At 48.1% G+C, this 14,387-nt stretch overlaps 1 protein-coding gene across 2 annotated transcripts in view; it reads left to right on the top strand.

Annotated features, from left to right (window-relative positions):
• The first annotated feature begins 4,633 nt into the window (after positions 1-4,633).
• Positions 4,634-14,387, top strand: part of LOC138452228 (uncharacterized) — a 404,096-nt gene continuing 394,342 nt past the window's right edge. Inside the window, exon 1 of one of the 2 annotated variants that reach the window (XM_069604957.1) lies at positions 4,634-4,754. The gene's annotated coding sequence lies outside the window, so the exon portion shown is untranslated. The remainder of the gene's footprint in view (positions 4,755-14,387) is intronic. The other variant, XR_011260203.1, reaches the window with a different exon arrangement.

Raw genomic sequence — 14,387 nt, 5'->3', positions numbered from 1 at the left:
TCCCCAAAAGTCTGAAACAATGGCAAACACCACTTACAAAGACTCAAAGGGAACCACGTGAACATCTTGCGAGAATAAACTCTGCAAAAATGGGTCAGAAATAGTGGTTGGATTAAAAAAACACCACATTGAAACAAGTCTCAGAAGACTCCTGCTCAGATCGTTAAGTTCTAGCTCAAATTTTTTTTTTTTTTTTTTTTAAGAGTTCCTGGACTAGTCCACAGATTGGTGGCGAAAACCATACCTGGATGCACATTGCACAGGGCTGATATAACCCTTCAGCACTTCTACTCAACCAATGGTACATAGGGAAAAGAAATCCTTACCTGCCTGCGTGACTAGGTCAAGTGCTTCACTGGATTTTTCTTGCTGAGACAAGGGTGGTTAGTTTGACACACTGACGCTTGGAGCGATGCTGCTGCAATGAAAACAGTCAAGGATCTATGGGTCTACCTGAGACTTCAAAATGAAAATTAGATGAGCAAGGGTTAAAACCAGCTCTTGGGTGTTAGGCATCAGCTAGTAAGCAGGACCTAATGCTGGGAAACCAGTAGAAAGTACACAGCACACTGTAAATGCAACTCCCACATGAGACATGAACTTTCAGTACCGCCCCAAACTGGACATGAGAAAGGCACAGCCTCAAAAATAGGTTGGAAATCCCTGATTGTGACTCCTAACTGTAGCTTCAAAACTGCCCCACCTCATCCACAGCAAAGTACAGTCCTTTTTAAACAAGGCATTCTTACCGTTGACAAGTCCTACTACAGAGTCAGGTTATTTTATGGTGCAACTGCTGCTGGGGACTTTGCTGTCCTAGTTGGGATAATAGAGCCAACTTGTGTTCCTGCAAATGAAAAAGTACAATGCAAAAATATTACAGATTTACCAGATTGAGGGTACTAATATTTTCCCACTACACTGCCAGTCAGCGCACATCCACCCCCGTACACAAAAGGGACCTAGGGTGTAGGGTCCGACTGGGAAGTCTCCAATGTTCCCTATAGGCCAGTCCACCCCAACTGGCAGAGAGAACAGAGAGCAATCAGAGCCCATACCTGAAAATGTGACTCATACTCAATCACAGAGAAAAATAAATTATAGAGCGAGTGAAAGAACATCAGCCTGTTATATTTTTACCCTTTCTATTCCTTGCCTAGAATAGTTGAGAAGTCCATCCTGCTGGCATTCCAATCATTCATCTACATATCTTACATAGATTCCGACACTGTAGTGCTTAACCATCCGAGCAAACATTCGGAAACATCAAGTAATAGTCATTTAGCTTTTACTGCAGTTCGGTGACAGCGCTGAAGTAGCAGCAGACTCTGCTGCAGCTGCCATGCTAGACACGAGGGCCCCTGGCTTCTCTGCAACATATGAGGCCCATGCAGGCGAAGGCCTGGCACCCCCAGCAGCAAGATATACATGAATTCCACTTTAAATCACTTTATGGCAGTGGTGCATCCAAAGTACTGTTGGTAATGGAGTGATTTTAGTACATCAAATGTTGCATAGACTTGCTCTACAGTAGATGGCTACCGGGGTAGCTCATTAGGTTGACAGACGTTACTCAGATGTTATATATGCAAAATATAATTATGTGCATTGATATATTGTTGTTGTTTCTTTTAATGTGTTTAAAGTTGAATTTAACCAAAACAATAAAATGAAACAATATATGTCAAACTTGTTAATCAAATGACTTTTTGCAATTACTTATAAAAAAAGGAAGTGCTATAAAATGTGTTTGGCCAAGGGCTGGGCTGGGCAATGGGTTGGGGTATTTCTGCCTCTTTAGTTAAAACCAAAAGTTGGCACCCATGAACCGAGTTTAATTTCCTAATAACTGCTGTCAGCACAACGGAAGCATTTATTTGTGATTAACCAGTTTGATAAACATAACATCTTCATAAATATAACCTGTGATAAAACACAAAGCAAAGGACACACATATTACAGAGTATTGGCTTGGTGCTATGACAAAAAAAAAAAACATCTTAAAGAAAACGAGTGAACGCAAGCAGCGTTTGAGTTTGGAAATTACTTTTTTCCTATGAATGTGTAAAATGCACATTTGAACAATGTGTCCAGCATGTAGAATGCCTGCTTTCAACAGTGATCTCCCCCCACACCCTCTCCCACCACAGTGATGTTCATGGCTCACTGATTCCTGTGGTGTCCCTTTCGGGACAGAAGAAAACAAAACGGGATGAGCAAATAAAGCCAGGAAATGTGCGAGTGACGGATGGGGAAAGGAGCACAGTGAAGATTAGGTCACTGAGCCCTCAGCTTCCCTCGGCGAAGCTGGGGGCTTGTTAAAGCCTGGTCATGGCTGAGGCAGGCCAGAGATCCGGGCAGACATCTGATGCCAGATCTCGGACCCGGCCAGAGCCGTCCCATGGACCAGAGGGGTGACGAGGCAAAGGGGCATCCAAAGCAGGGAGGCCAGTGTTGTATGATATCCGGCTCCCTTACAGCAGATTGCTGGAGCTCAGCAATCTGTCGTGGGGGAGCCGGATAACATACAATACTGGCAATATGTGGTTCCATCCCTGCTCGCCTTCTCTCCCCGTGACCCCCACATTGGGGGCCCATAGAGGGAGAGGGGCGCAGGAGGGACCAGAATTGCAGTGATCCAGCCCCCCTGCTCGCATCCTCTCCCCACACGTTCACCTTCATGGGTTCACAGAGGGAGAGGGAAGCAGAGGGACCGGGAAAGACCTGAAAAGCTTGTAACTGTAATTGTAATTGTTTTTTTATAATGCGCTTAATACCCAGAGGTTTCTAAGCGTGGACCCGGGGATCGAACCTGGGTTGCTCCACGTCGTCTTGTTTCCAAGACGAGCGCATTGCCCATGAGCTATCCTCCCGAGACTTGCTTCCCGGCACCCCCTCCAACTGTGGTGTGGGGGGCTGAGCTGAGAAGTGGCATCCCTTACCAGGCAAGAAGACTCTGGCAGCACCAGCAGGAAGCAACAACGCAGCCTGGATGTGTGATACAAATGCACAAAAGCGCACGTCTAGGCTGCATTTTTTTCCTGTTTCGTGGCCATGCCCCCATCACGTTGCACGGACTGAGCATGTGCATGGGAGGCCAGTGGCTCGCCATGCATAGTTAAGTGAGTAAAAAAAAAGGTATTTCCTCTTTTCTCGCCGTTCTGGATCACACGCCCCATAGATTTAAGACCTCTGCCTACAGTATGGCAATTTTTAAGGTGAAATACTCAATTGTTGTTATCTTGCTGGCAAGACTACATATGAGTCTGCATTTTCACTGTATACTAGCACAGTATAAATTTACATCCATGCACCTAGTCAGTGAGACAACGCAGGGAAATGAAGGAACTCTGTCTTATACAGACAGTGGAAGAAATTCCCAGTGGCACGGGGGAAATCAAGAAAGACATCTTGTGGTACAAACAGACTCTGACCAGGGAGCACTGAGCGGTAACATTAGGCACATCTCCCTGCAATGTTCAAATCAGAACCCCTCTCCTCGTAAAAGCAGTAAAGTTAAAGAAATCATGCCAAGGGAACTCCATGCCGTCATAGTCACCCCCCTCTCCACGCCTTGCGGCTGCTGCTCTTCATTCAGAGCCCCAGGTTGTCGCTGCACTCGTGGCCGGCTCTGGTACACATTTCACCCCCAGCGCAGGAGGGCTCATCAAACCCAGAGGCATCCAAGCCCGCGTCCGCATGAGCATGTGCAGCAAAAGAAGCAAGCATGTGGCTGTGGTAAAAATGGGATGGACATAGGGCTTAATTTCCGACTGGGTGAGCTCATTGGTGTTTTAAGTGAAAGCCTTGTTTCGCAGAAGAAAGATGGTGTATAATTAGGGTGACCAAGGAGTTTTTCATTTCATTTCAGAAACCCCATCAGGGTTTGCATGATTGGGAGGCTAGGTAATTAAAATCGTAATTGTTTTTCACAACACTTATAGAATTTTGAAGTTGGAGGATTGTCTCGAACCCCGATCTTTCAGGTATAAGTCACAACACTTACTGACTGTGCCACAGAGACTGGCTGGGAAATGATTGTACACCAAGCCATGTGATATCAATTGGAGCAAAGGCTTGTTTTGAAGTAGAAGGAGCAGTACTGGAAATAGGATTAAGTGGTGGTTGTGGGGACGTGTTGGGGGAGGGGCAGTAATTGGTGGGCTGCAATCGGGAAGTCCCTCCTTTATGTTGTTGGTCGTCCTGGTTTTCCGTTTTGGAAATCTGGTCACCATATGTATAATCCGACTTGCTGCTGGCAGCCATGAAATTCCCTCTGCATGCACGCCTTGGCCATAAATCACTTCTGTTGGGGGTGGGGTGGGGTTTAATACTTGGCAGCCAAGAAGACACACAAAGATCACTGTTGCTGCAACCAAAATCAAAATAGGAAAAACAAACCCTCCAGCACCTAAATATAGCTGGCGCTTCAGAACAGTTCCTGGATGTATAGGTGCATTATAAATACACAATAAAAAATAAATACCTGCCTGTACACACACGAAGTGCTCCTTCCTCCGCAATTCTCACCCTAAGCACGTGGACGTCCCACGTGAAAACGTCACGGCCATTTAACAGAAAACGTGTTATACGCCATGATCTTATAAAGGCATTTCAGAAAGTGTCGGCAAACTTTTAAACGAACACAGAATGCTATGGAGTCTCATAGGGACTTTACATGTGTGATTGATAAAGAAAGCAGGTTAAGGCGTCCCTTTACTAAACGCTCGTGTCCTGATTGCAGGTAGCATTAGGTGAGTGCATGCATCCCGGCTCGTGTAGCGAATTTTATATGCATTTCTTTTAGCATCCGTTAACTTCGTTCACACTCCTTTGTTGTTATGTTGGTAAGAGCAGGGCTGGCCAATGGGCCGGCTCTTGCCGGGTCCGAGATCCGGCTTCAGATGTTTGGCCGGATCTCGGGACCTGGTCAGCCTCAGCCCTGACCGGGCGTTCTCGAGACCCCGGTGATAAAATCTTCTCTGTGCTCCTTTGCTCAGCCATCATTTGCTCGTCTTCCGCCTTTGTGCTCTGGCTGTTTTCACACTTCCACAGAAAACAAAAGTCATTTCCAAACTGAAAAGTGCTGCCTGCATTCTCTGGTTTTCTTTGACGTTTTATTTTTTGGTCGGACTACCACACATGCTCTGTAATTTGTGTCCCCCTTTTTGTTTTGTCACAGGTTATATCATTTATAAAGCTGTTGTATGTTTTTCAAACTGGTTAATCACAAATAAATGCTTCTATTGTGCTGACAGTTTAGGAAATTAAACTGTTGGTTCGTGGGTGCCAACCTTTGAATTTTCACTACGGGGGCAGACATACCCCCACCTTTGCACTAAATATAAGCAAGGGACCAGCCCAACACATCTCCTGGCAAATGACACTTTTTTTTATTTTTAAATAAGATTGCAAAAAGTCATCCGAGCAGCATGAAATAGTTTGCACTATTTAAAAAATATTTTGAGTATTTCCTTTGAGTGGAGTCCAACTGCCAGCTACCTCCAATCTTCACCCCTACTATGGCCCTTGTGGGATCCCCCTTTAAATGTTTACCATTTCCACCACTGGGTAAGAGGAGCCCTTTTGCAACCTCTGGAAATGCACGTTGAAGCTGTAATTCGTTGTATTGTACTTATCACATGTTGCGATTAAACATAACTATGTGACTTTCTAAACATCTGGTTTTGAAATTAGGGCTGCCTGTTGTTGGTATCTAGACACAGTAGCTGCTCTGAAGCTCATTTACGGTACAGTTCAGTCTCTGGAATGCTGGTAGACGCAGTAACTGCTGTGCAGCTACTTCAGACCCTGCTCTGGTGTAAGTGACTATGTATATAAAAACTGCAGGCACAGTGCCTGTTCTAGGTCTAATAGCTGCAGACACAGAAACCACACCCCGATGAATATCAGCAGAGACTAGCTTCTCTTGCGCCAATGGTAAAAGCCCATCACATCCACTGCCTGGAGCGAATGAGTGCAGACACAATACCTGCTCTGGAGCTAATGACTTCCGATAAAGTACTTCATACCTTCCCTGGGTTAAATAATTACGGACACCATACCAGATCTGGAATACAGATTCCGGACACAGTACCTGCTAATAAAGATTACCCCTGCTAACTGCGCAGGGAGTATTAATTCTATTAAAGACTAGGAGGCGAGCATTATGCTTCAACTTCTTTTATTCACTACTCTTCACAGCAGTTTCAACAAACTCAAAACTATACCAAACTCTGAAAAACCGTCTGAACAGACTTTTTCTTCTTTGAACTACAATCCCCATAGTCTCTGTAGTCCATCCTATTCCAGCTCAGCTATGACCATATCCTGTCCCTGAGCTCCTCCTCTCTTTTACTCGCTCTGAAAATCCCAGAGAAAACTCCAGAGAAAATTCCACACTTAGTCCTGCAACTGGCAATGACTTGAACTTTTCCAAACGAATGTCGCACTCCTTGAACTCAGGCAACGACTTCTACTCGTCTATCCTTTCAATTATTCTTCTGCTCCTCTCCTAGAGATAATAGAAAAGCAGAAAATCAGGGAGGTGTCCATGTATTGCTGTCATTCACATATTATTATCACATACAAACATTGAATAATATGCACAATACATTTCTCGGGTGGGAATTTAATGCTCGCCTCCTAGTCTTTAATAGAATTAATACTCCCTGCGCAGTTAGCAGGGGTAATCTTTATTCTATGACAAGACTGGAGGCGAGCATTATGCTTGTTCAAAGCTGTCCCAATACTGCACTCGCCATATTCTCTGTTGGTTTAAAATAAAATTCTCTAAATGTGCGATCATTCGCCCAGTCTGCTGCTGCCATAATATCTTGCAAGGGAACCCCTGACCTATATGCTTTGGTCGCCATAGCCCCTCTCACTGAATGTGCACCGAATTGTTGTAAATCGATCCCTGCTGCCAGCATTACTTCTCTGACCCATCTCGCTATAGTGGCTGTCTTTACTGCCTGAAAGGGCTTCCTACGCGCTATTAGTAGCTGATTTGTACTACTCGCTCTATCATCTGCCGTCCTGGCCTCGTATTCCTTGATGCAGCTAGCTATGCACCATTTGACATTATTGGGAAAATAGGGATAGTGCACTGCGGATGTACTTGATTTCGTCCTCTGCACTACTACGAAGGTCACTCCTTCTGGACCGAACCTCCTCCTATTGATTTCTAAGGCCCTGACATCCGACACTCTTTTGCAGGATATGAGACATAACAGCATAGCTAATTTGCCTGATAACTGCTTGAGAGATAAAAATCTATTCACTGGCCATCTCTCTAATAGCTCCAAAACTCTCGTGACGTCCCATAACACCGTATATCTGGGAACCGGTGGCGCTTTAAATTTAGCACCTCGAATGAGCCTACAGACTGCTGGGTGTTCACCCGCTGGTGCCCCTTCAATCGGCATGTGACCAGCTGAAATCGCTGACCTGTACACTCCAATAGTGCGGAATGCTTTCCCGTCTTGCAGCAGGTTCGCCAAAAAATTCAGTATGGCCACTATAGGAGCAGAAATGGGATGAAAACCTCTCCCTCTGCACCAACTCGTCCATTTGGCCCAAGCCGCGTCGTAGCTCCTCCGAGTCGATGGAGCCCAGGATTCGGCAATAAGCTCTGCTGCCTGCATCGAAATGCCTGGCAGTTCCCATCGTCTCCTGATATCCTGCACGCGATGAGCGGGAGTGTCTTCTTCATTCTCAGAGGATGACACTGCCCAGCTGGGTCCGTGAGCAATCGTTCCCCTTCCGGGAGGATCCTCGGCAGGTCTATCAATCGTTCTATCAGCGTCGGGAACCACACTTGGGCTTTCCACAACGGCGCTATCAGCACTAGCTCTGCACTCTCCCTCCGACACTTCGCCAGCACTCTGCTCAGCATCATGAACGGAGGAAAAGCGTAATGCGTGCCGCTTGTCCAGTCTTGCAGGAATGCGTCCGTACCCTTCGCGTCTGGGTCTAGCCTCCAGCTGAAATAGTTTGATATCTGGGCGTTGAGACGAGACGCAAACAGGTCCGTGTGTAACGGACCCCATCTCTGATCTATCATCTGAAATACTGCTGGGTCTAGCTTCCAGTCGCTGGAATCTGTGAGGTACCGGGAGTTCCAATCTGCTATCACATTCAGCGAGCCGGGTAAGTACTCCGCTGTCACTGATGTCCCCGTCCTCAGGCAATAGTGCCAGAAATCTTTCGCTAACTCGGCTAGCAGCCTGGACTTTGTCCCTCCTAAGTGGTTTATGTAACGCACTGCCGATATGTTGTCCATCTTCAGTAGGACGCAAGACTTCACTCTGTCTCTCGTGAAAGTCTTTATAGCGAAGGAGCCTGCTAGGAGCTCTAAGCAGTTTATGTGCAGGTTCAGTTCCTCTGCGCTCCATCTCCCTCCGGTCTGCAACTCTCCGCAACGCGCTCCCCATCCTATACGACTGGCGTCTGATTCTATCACGAGGTCTGGCCGGTCCCCGAATATGGCACGCCCATTCCAGGCATCCATATTCTGCAACCACCATTCCAGTTCCGTGATTGATTCCTGATCTAGAGGTATCGATTGATGATATCTCAGTCCCTGTTGCAGGTGTCTGATTTTCAATCTTTGTAAAGCTCGATAGTGTAAGGGACCTGGAAAAATAGCTTGTATCGAGGCTGCCAGTAAGCCCACAATCCTCGCTAGGGTCCTCAGGGATATGACTCTCTTCCCCAGACATGTTCGGATCTCTCTCTTGATATCTCGGATCTTCCTCGCTGGAAGTTCCAGGGTGGCTTTCCTCGTGTCCAGGATGAATCCGAGAAAGTCCAACCTCTGTGCCGGCTTCGTATCCGACTTCTCTGTGTTCACTAGGAACCCCAGCGACTGCAGGAGGTCTAGAACCCACTGTGTCTGATATTCCAATACCTTCTGATCTTCCGCTAGAAGTAAAAGATCGTCTAAGTATATGATCAGCCGAATTCCTTTTTCTCGGATGGCTGCGGCTACCGGTTTCATCAATTTCGTGAACGCCCAAGGCGCTGACGCAAGTCCGAATGGCATAGTCCTGAATTGCCAGAACTGTCCCTTCCAGCGAAAAGCTAGAAATCCTCTGAATCGCTCCTGTACTGGGACTGTAAGGTAGGCATCTTTCAGGTCTAACCTGGTTAGCCAGTCCCCCTCCCTCAGGGAGTCTCTGAGCTGATGGATTCCCTCCATCTTGAAATGATGGTACACTATCCATCCGTTTAGCTCCTTCAAATTGATCACTGGGCGCACTTTCTCCTTCCTGTGAACGAGAAACATGTTGCTGAGAAAACTTGGCACCCCGGGGCATCTTTCTATGGCTCTCTTCTTCACTAAGAGCTCTAACTCGGTATTGAGGGCTGCTTGCTCCCCTCTTGCTAGTTGCTGGCGCTGGGGGACTCTTGTCTGCACTGGGTCTTGGATGAACTCTAGCTGCAGACCTCTGACGGTTTGCAAAATCCAGGCATCGCTGGAAAGCGCGCGCCAACTTCCCCAGAACCTCTTTGTTCTCCCTCCCACTGGAGGGTATGTTACCGCTCTTACCTGGTGTGAACCCTTGGCCCCGACCGAAGCCTCTACTTCGTCGTCCTCTGTTATTACGACCTCTGGCCGGGAAGAACGTGTCCTGCTGCCTGTTCTCCCAGTACTGGGCTCTGTGATTCGGGGGTCTCCTGCCTCCTTGTTGACGACCGGTCGAGCGACCCCTGTAACGACCGGTCCCGGCAAAAACTCTCTGTGGGAAGATCTTGCGGATCGAAGCTTGTGCTTTCTCCAGTGATGTGTATGTGCCTACAAATCGGCCCATCTCCTTCCCGAAAGTCTCCCCAAACAAGAGGCCTTGCGCTGTCTCCCCGGCCTCGTAGGATGCCAGGTCACTGAGCTTCGAGTCTATCTTCAGAAGCAATCCTCTTCTCCTTTCGGAGGCTATTGCGCAATTCGCGTTACCTAGGAGACAAACTGCCCTTTGTGCCCATCCTGCTAGGGCCTCTGGGTCCACCTCCTCGCCTGTGTCCTTCGCTCTTTCGGCCAGGTCCATGATCTTAGCGAGCGGACCGGCTAAGTCCAGGACCTTCTCCTGGCAACTCTTCCATGATCTATCAATCCCTTTACGGGGGTCCTTACTGGTTTTAGAAACAAAGGTGAGCATCTTTGGATCCAATTCGGGGGCTTCCGCCACCTTCCCCGGTAAGTCCGGTCTGGGACATTCTGCCCGGAGTCGCTGTCGGACTTCCTTGTCCAGTGCTTTCCTGAGCCTTGCCGTCATGTACTGAGCCACTCTTGGAGAAGGCTGCCAGTCGGAAGATCTCGGATTTCTGATGGCGTCCGGATCGAACATATCATCTTGCTCCTCATCGAGGTGCTTCTCTTTGCGGGTTTTCTTTCCCCCGCTGGGCGTCGCCCACTCCTCCTCGACTGGTACCTCCGGCTCTTGAGGGGATAAGTCCTCCTCCTCTGGCTCTTCTTCCGAGCCTGGGTCATCTCCCATATTATCTTCCCCGGGAGAGGGGGTCTTGAGGTCCGGCACGGCCTGACGCTGCAAATATGCTCTCTTCAGCTTCGCGAAAGCGTCGGCGACCTCCGGGGCCTTATCTTCTGCCCCATCCGCTGGGCCCTGGGGGTCTGCAGAGGCTTTCCTCTTGCGGGCCTGAATACTCCCCTTAGACCCTGCTCCAGAGGGTTCCATGGGCAAGCTGCGAGTCGTCTTGGTGCTTTCCTTAGGCTGATGAAGCATAGCTTCTAGTGTCTCTAGCCTTTCTTGTAAGGGTCTCACCCCTTGAGCCACTGCATCTATCAGGGAATTCCCTAGCACCTCCTTGAAGCTTGCAGCCAAGTCTAAGGACTGCTCCTCCTCACTCCACTCATAATCAGACATGATAAGGGGTGCTGTGTGCCTCTGAACCTGCGTGCAGGTGTCTTCTGCTGCCCACTTCCTGATAGGATGCTCCTTCGAAAACCAAATCTTTTCCCTTTTTTTTTTTTTTTTTTTTCTTTGTGTGGCTGCACCTGACTCTTCTTAGTACACTCTGCCTGTGCTGGCTTGTTAGTCTTGTGAGTCACTGTGGGTAACTCGCTGGGACCTTATATTATATTTTTTTTTTTTTTTTTTTTTTTCTTTCCTTTCCGGGAAGGTCTTGCTCCTGCTGCCTCTATTGAGGTTCTGCAGGCCCCGCTTGCTGGGCGCTTCACGCGCACGTGGGAAGACCGGCACGAGGGGAAAAACAGCACTCTCCCGGAGCTCGTTCCGATCGTGTTAATTCGGGCTGCTGCCGCCGCGTCGCGTAGTAAAAGCGACGCGGCTCAGCGCTTCTTAAGCTCCGCCCCCCCGAAGGTGGGGGGATTCCTCCAGGCCCTAAGCGAGGGCTCGTCGCTCTGACGCTCGGCTCCTACTCCCCAAGGGAGGGGCCGGCGACTCAGTGCTAATCCAGCTCCACCCCCCCAAGGGTGGGGGGGGGGGGAACTCCTCCTGGCCCTCTGCGAGGGCTCTCCGTGATCGCCGCTCGGCTCCTCCTCCACAAGGGAGGGGGGGGGGGGGGCCCGCTATGGCGTGTCCGCTCCCCGCTGTGTGAAGGGAGGCTCGGGGAGCTCCAGGGCCCGGCGGGACACCCCTCGAGTGCCAGTAATGCGGCACGGGGCTGGTGGCCGCCGGAGCTCCCGCTGCTGCCGCGAAGCAGCCAATTAAAATCTCCGCGGAGTCGCGTGAATGTGGCGTTACCGACACGAAACGCCGTTCCGACTCACAGCATAGTAAAACTCTTATAAATTACTGTCCTAACATAAACGCTCAATGGAAACTTGCGTGGGGGCATCTGAAAACCCCCCCTGTACCCCAAAAACCTATGCAAATGTAAACCAACCCACATTAGGCTAAGAGGTAAATAGGAAGGCACTTATCTGCTTGAAGAGCAGTAAAAGAAGAGGAGGAGCTCAGGGACAGGATATGGTCATAGCTGAGCTGGAATAGGATGGACTACAGAGACTATGGGGATTGTAGTTCAAAGAAGAAAAAGTCTGTTCAGACGGTTTTTCAGAGTTTGGTATAGTTTTGAGTTTGTTGAAACTGCTGTGAAGAGTAGTGAATAAAAGAAGTTGAAGCATAATGCTCGCCTCCAGTCTTGTCATAGAATCCGTTGCATATGACAGAATACCTGCCCTGGGGCTTATAACTACAGACCCAATACCTGCTCTGCACAGTGTGTGCTCTGGGGCTAACAATTCCAGTCGCAGTAACTGCTCTGGAGCTAATGGTCTTTAACATAATACCTGCTCATTAGCAAATCTGGCGTTAATGACTGCAGAAACAGTTAAAAACCCCAATGCAACCTTTCATTCTCGTGCGTCCTTGCCCATTCCTAATTCACCTCTGACACCTCAAACCGCACTTTCTGAAATGAACGTACAGCGCAAAGAAGTGATCAGTAGGTGTAAACCATTGTGCCACGATTTTCAAAACGTGTTTGGTGCAACTGATGGGATGCTCATTCACTTCACTTGTGCCAAAAAGGTGGTGAACCGTGCATAAAGGACATTTTACATGCGTGCATCATAGTTGTGCACATTCAGGTTCCCTTTTCCCACCAAATGTACAACTTTGCAAGGCAGAGGATGGAAAGGGGGTTTTGGGCATTTTCAAGTAAATCCCGATTTTCAAAAGAGGTGTACTTTCAAAGCATGGGGGAAAAAAAAAACGTTCCCTGTGCTTATTTGGAGTGGGTGCTGGGGGGATATAAAATGTATGGGTAGGTCACTTACGATCCTTGTGCAATGAGCGAGTGAATGTTGAGTCCAATAATGTGTGGGTGTGATCATACTTGGCCAGGGAGCAGATTTTGGCTGGTGAGGGCAGCACAGTAACGATACACTTTTTAAAAAAACAATGTATTGTATTAGCATTTTCAGCAGTAAGAACACATGTAACCAACAATGCACCCAGTCCTGATTTTCCCCCACCTCAGCGTCCATAAAATGTGTAGATGGCTCTAGGTCCCAGGTTTCTATGAATGGCCAGATCTCTCACCAGCTGTTCTATGGGCCCTTGCACCGTTGGGGAACCCCCCACATAGTCCTAGTCTCCCCTAGAAACTTCAGCCATATCTCTTCCTGTGAAGGTGCCCTCCCCAAGTGGAGTAAGTACTTGCCCAAGCAATCTCGTTTTCCTCGGGCACCATGACATGATTGTGTATAGGCACTATATAAATAAACTATGTGTTTCAAAGTGTTTAAAGGCAAGGAGGGAACAAGGGGGAAAATACAATGACATTCTTACAGGCCATGAACGATAAGGATGTGAAATTAACTATTGTACTTGGCCTGATGACAGTTCAGATAGTGCAAGAGCTAAGACATAGATAAGGAACAGAGGGGGGCAGTGGGAAGGAAATGGAAACCGACAGGCAACTAACTACCTTACTAGGTCTTACAACATTTCTGGTTGAGCCGGAGAAAAACGAGGTGAGGGAGAGGGGTGCAGAGAGGTAGGGGAGGAACAAAACAAGCGACTATCATACTAGGCCTGACGTATATAAGATAGTGCTGGAGTGTGGTGGGGGGGAAAAAACCAGTAAGGGAAGGGGGAGGAGAAAGACGAGGTTCCTATCATACTAGGTCCTGGGACAATTCTGATAGTGTAAGTGCATAGAAGAAAGTAAGGGGAGGAGATAGGGAAAGGAGGAGAGAACGAGAACAGGGAGTTAGCAGTCAGGAGTGGAGAAGCAAGAGGGGAGAGTGAATACAATTTGAAGAAGTCAGTAGTAACACATAATGTTGCAAGCCAGGATAGAAGATGAAGATGGGAACCGCATAATTCAGGGCCACCATGAGTACAAGATGCAAAGGAAGTCCAGCATGAGAGTTGAGAAAGGGTGATGTGCCGTGAATGAAGAAAATCCATATAAATCAAGTCCAGCATTGGCCACAAGAGTATGATGGTGAAACCAGAATTTATCAGGACAGACTCCTGCAGCCTGAAAGTCCTTCTACAGGTGATGCAGGACAATGTCCCACTCTGAGAGAAACCTTTGGTGATTTCCCCCCCCCCCTTTGAATCGAACCCACTCCAGTGCCGCAAAGTTCCTTCTTTTACTAACCCATAGTGGGCGGGCAGCCTTTTGTTTCCATTTGTGTGCAGCCACTATCGCGATGATGTAGGTATGTCTTTGAGCTTTCGAGGGTAGATTTTATAGAACCCTTCACTTTCCCTGGATGCCATCCTTGTGTTGTCTGCCATCTGACTCCTAAAAATACTATTCATTGCTTCACAGGTCATGTCCCAATAAGGCTGCATGACTGGCCATTCCCACCAGATATGCTTCCACAATCCCTGTTCCCCACATCTCCCTCCAGCAGAGCGCTGACGCAGTTGGTTAGAATTTTTTGTTTT

This window comes from Ambystoma mexicanum, chromosome 1p, assembly GCF_040938575.1.
Source record: "Ambystoma mexicanum isolate Mex_15411 chromosome 1p, UKY_AmexF1_1, whole genome shotgun sequence".
Taxonomy (NCBI): domain Eukaryota; kingdom Metazoa; phylum Chordata; class Amphibia; order Caudata; family Ambystomatidae; genus Ambystoma; species Ambystoma mexicanum.
This window is presented reverse-complemented; position numbering and strand designations above follow the sequence as displayed.